Below are 4,982 nucleotides of genomic sequence, written 5' to 3'. Positions count from 1 at the left end.
GATGAGTGAGAATGAGGTAAAGAGCTATAGAGGGTCCGGAGTGAATGTCCTCCTAGGGATCTACCATTAGTCAAAGTGGTTTCTGACCTCAAGTAAGAAACAGTTTCAAAGAATTGCCTTTGGAGCATCCATCCATCCCAGCATCTTGGCTATGATTCGTTCATCTCGTGAGTTAGCTAAGTCTGTTGATTACACATTGCGTGGAGGGCAGAGGGATGCAAATAGCTGACGTGCTTGGCTCCACCCCAGCTTTGTGTCTATGAAGAGGGATGACCTCGGGAACGGTCGCGACAAGGGAATGCGCTGGCATCTCATCTTGGGCGTCAGGGACTTTTGAAATCATTGGCAACTGTGTTAAATAAAAACATGCGACGTAAACTATTCCACAGTGCCTTAATTACATCCAAATTATCAAACTGGAATTTAAAAACTGGTGCAGCTCTCACCTCGAGAGAGTCAAACATCCCAGAGTGACCATGTTCGCTGATGACAACAGTGTGCCCAACTTTTCAGGTACACCGGGGCACCATAGAACTTCTAAAGAGAGAACATTTCACAGTTTTTTTTTTTTTTAATCTTTTAATTTTGACTTCTAAGGCAGTTTTTTATAACAAAGTGTTTAAGAATTATTCTTAACTCTAATTTTTGTTCTGAACTGCCTTTAACTGGTTTGCATATTCCTACCCAGTCACTCTATTTCGGTCGTTTTTCTTTCTTGAGTCCCATTTTCACCGACATTGTTCCGTTTTTCTTAGACATGCTTTCTCCTCCCATCCAGCAGGCTGCTTTGCAGTCTTGTGTTTATTCACTTGGCGTGCCTTCTATTCTTTTTTTTTTTTGCCATAAATATTCTCTGGATCTTTTCTTCCATAAATTTTCCTATGATTCTGATTTTTCTTTATTATTTCTTTCCTTATTGTCCGGGCTTTGGACTCTCCATTTGTATTTCCTTGTTAGTGTGCTTTGACTTTGGGGGCACATATAAGAATTTTTCTCTTTCTTATCCCAGCCCCACATCCTACTTTACATATTCAAATAAGCTGATGGCGGTACCACTGGAAGGGAAGATACCAACTCCGCCGTAATTCACGTCTGCTTAGAAACCATTGCGCTTTGGTGACCAGTGATTACTGGTTCGTTATCACATTCAACTATTTATATTCCAATAGTATCTGTATTTATGTGTCTGTATATGTATGCATAAATAGTAACCAATTTCACACATCAATTATGTACTAGGGAATTTATAGATTTCCCCTTACCATTATCTCTGTTAACACTTACACTAGGCTTTGAGGTAGAGTCATCCTCCTTATGGGAGACGGAGCCCAGAAGAGTTCAACACATTCCCAAGAACAACAGCCTCCTAAGTGGCGAAGCCAGAATTCAAACCATGGTACTGTGCCTTTAAGTCCAAATATCTTTCTACCTCTCTTACTATTACTTACACTGTTATTGGCATTAGGCTTAACAGTCAGTCAGGTAATGTATGAGGAAATGCTTTCTGTTAGTGAAAAAAAATTCTGTATAGCCCTGGCCGGTTTGGCTCAGCGGTTGGAGCGTCGGCCTGCGGTCCTGAGAGACCCGGGTTCGGTTCCCGCTAAGGGCGCGTACCTTGGTTGCGGTTTGTCCCCTGCCCTGGTCGGTTGTGCGGGTGACAGCCACTCGATGTGTTTCTTTCGCATCGATGTTTCTCTCTCTCTCTCTGTTTCTCTCTCTCCCTCCCACTCTACGTGAACAAAAAATGGGGAAAAAAAATGTCCTCAGGTGAGGATAAAAAAAAAAAAAAATTCTGCATAAACACTAGCAGTAATATCAATAACTTACTGAAGAAAATTATTTTTTCTTGGACTCATAACTGATCGTACGAACGTGAAGCAGGCTTGCGAGGGAGAGAGAGAGGAACACAGGAGTGCTGGTGGGACCTCCTGCACCGTGGCCGGGCCTGCACCCCGCATCCCCATCGGAGGGACATGCAGGGGAAACAGCTCTGTAACCTGGGGTGTGACTCATGCCCCCCTTCCCCCCATGCTGCTGACTTTTGGTTTTCTCTCTCTCTCTGTCTCTCTTTTTAATGTTTTCACTGATTTTTTTTTAGAGAGAGAGGAAGAGAGAAAGACACAGAAACATCAATGTGAGAGAGAAATATGATTGGCTGCCTCCTGCTCGCCCCTCTACTGGGGATCCAGCCCGCAACCCCGGGCATGTGCCCTGACCCGGAATCTAACCCCGACCTCTCAGTCCACGGGTGATGCTCAATCCACGGAGCCACACTGGTGAGCTGGTTTCTCTTTCTCGACCTCTCTGTAGGTGAGGGCTTCAGGCATAAGGTGCCCCAGGCTACGTACTTGGTGCCCAACACTTCTGTCTTTTCAAAGCTGTGCCCTCTTATTCTGGACCGAGTTCCCCCTGAGATCTCTCAGTTGGGCGCCGTACCCCTGGGAACAGCCACGCTATCTTGTCACATGGGATGTACTCACTGGGCCTCTCTGCTGCTGCTTACCTGGACTACATCATCCCCCCAAAATGTGTCCCAAGGCCACCACCCCTTGATCCTTAACTCGGTGTGGTTCCACAAACTTGGACATGACAGCAAGGAACGTGGTAAAAATCAGTAGGTATTGGAGATGTTTGAGAGTACTGTGTCTTCAGTCTCATCATCATCATCATCATCATCATCATCATTATCATCATCATCGCCACCACCACAGTCCAGTTAACTGAGGGGAGTGGCTAACCCGTGCTGCTCACTTCATATATATTATTTCTTACTGGACCTGTGGAATGTGGGTATTATCACACAGTCTGGGAAAGTCCTAAAGCCCGTGGCCGTGGGGTCCTGTTTATTGACTGAATTCGGCCAGCGCGGGGCCTCGCGGAGAGAGTGGACCGCACAGGCAGGCTCGTTTCCAGCTGCGGGGCAGGGCGCCCCCCGTCCGAAGGAGCTGGGCCCGGACTACTGTTGGTGTGACGAGGGCAAAATCGAAGGCCTCACAGGCGAATTTGAAGAACTGGAGTTAAGTCCGATCAGCGCAGGCTTCGCCTCCGCTGCAAACTTACCAACGTTCACCAAGCTCACGAAGTCTGAACTAGGGGTAACAGGCCTCGGGGGGCTGGAAGCATTGGCAGAAGAGTCTGAAGCTCAGCATGTGAATTTAAGTGGCAGCAAAACTAAAGACCTCAGCACCGTGGAGCCACTGAAAGAGTTGGAAAACCTCAAGAGCTTCGACCTTTTCAGGGGCGAGGTAGCCAACCTGGACGACACCGGGGAAATGTGTTCAGGCTCCTCCCGTAGCTTACACATCTGGATAGGTCCGACCTGGACCACTAGGAGCCCCGACTCACAGCCAGGGCTGGGTAGAGGGCCTGGACTGGGCCTGGCCCATGAGGAGGACCAGGGAGGAGGGGGAGAGGGAGGGGAAGGGGAGGACAGGGGAGGGGGAGGAGCAGAAGGAGGAGGCCCAGGTAGAAGAAGACAAGGAGGATGAAGAAGAGGAGGAAGAAGGTGAAAAGTTGGGCAAGTGGAGAGGAAGAGAAGGATGAAGAAGGTTATAACCTTCTTGGTGCTACCATTTATCAACATCTTGGTTATTTGCTCTTGGTATTGATGGCGTTTAGTGTGTGATTATCTTCCTTTTCACTGCTACTATCTCTGTCATAATTCTTGCTGTCTTTAAGTCCATATGGATGATTTATTGTCTACCCTAGTTTCCCTGTCCTTCCTGCTTCGTTTCAGCAATTGTTCCTTGTAATCCACCCTAGCGCTCCACGAACTTGTCACACTCTAGATGGGGTGATCCTTTCCTAACGTGGCCCAGCCCCTTTCTACCTACGCAACTTGCACAAGCCAATGCTTTGTTCTGAAGTTTCTTCTGTAAAATGGGTCTGTGTTTCCTAACTCAGAGAAGTCTTATACAGTTTGAGTAAGTTCACGACTGTCAGCATCTTAGTATTTCGTCTGGCGCATTGTCTAAGTGAGTGATAACAATGACTATTATTGTTAATGTTACTACAGTCATGAGCTGCTCAACAACGGGGACATGTTCTGAAAAATCCCTCATTGGGTGATGTCGTCATTGTGCAAACACCAGAGTGCCCTTACACAGACCTCCACTGCAGAGTCTCCTGTACCCTCAGGCTGTGTGGTGTGGCCCACTTCTAGGCTAGGAGCCTGGACCACATGTTACTGTACAAAACAACATGAGATTGATCAAGCACAAGAGAAAATGATGCCATCCAGAGGCACGGTGCACGCGAGATGGACGAGGCTGCTGCTGGGCTAGCATGACACACTGTTCACAGTCAATATCATTCTACAAGTGAGAAAGTGCACTGCAGAATAATGACAAAACGTACAATACAGTAAATACAATAAGCCCGTGACAGTCATTTACTATCATCATCAAGCATTATGTACTGTACACAGAGTATGTGCTGCACTTTTATACAACTGGTGGTGAGTTGGGTGTTTGCACCTGCATCCCCACCCACGTGAGCAACACGTTGTGTTACAACGTCCTGACAGCCATGGCATCGCTAGGCGGTAGGAACTCTTCAGCTTTATCGGAATTTTACAAGACCTTTGTTGTATATGTGATCTGTTGTTGGCCATAACGTTTCTATGAGGTACATGACTGGACTACAGTTACCACCTACAATACCTTAAATATGTGAGCATCACTTTCCATTCATTTCAGCTAACTGTGATTCTCACCCTATAACAAATCTCCATCCATCTTGAGCCCCCAGTTCATTTGTTCTACCATTTTCTGTTTTAAAATATTTAAAATAAAATTTTTTTTATTTATTTTTAGAGAGAGGGGAAGGGAAAGGGAGAGAGGGATAGAAACACCAATGCGAGAGAACATCGATTGGCCGCCTCCTGCATGCGCTTCACTGGGGATCGGGCCCACAACCTGGGCATATGCCCTGACCGGGAATCAAACCAGCGACCTCTTGGTGCATGGGTCCATGCTCAACCA

At 46.8% G+C, this 4,982-nt stretch overlaps 1 pseudogene; it reads left to right on the top strand.

Moving 5' to 3' along the window:
• Positions 1 to 476: 476 nt before the first annotated feature.
• Positions 477 to 3,625, top strand: LOC118640745 (annotated as a pseudogene).
• The last annotated feature ends 1,357 nt before the right edge of the window (positions 3,626 to 4,982 follow it).

This window comes from Molossus molossus, unplaced genomic scaffold (genome assembly GCF_014108415.1).
Source record: "Molossus molossus isolate mMolMol1 unplaced genomic scaffold, mMolMol1.p scaffold_m16_p_23, whole genome shotgun sequence".
NCBI lineage: Eukaryota > Metazoa > Chordata > Mammalia > Chiroptera > Molossidae > Molossus > Molossus molossus.
The sequence above is the reverse complement of the archived record's forward strand: the minus strand, read 5'-3'. Positions and strand labels throughout refer to the sequence as shown.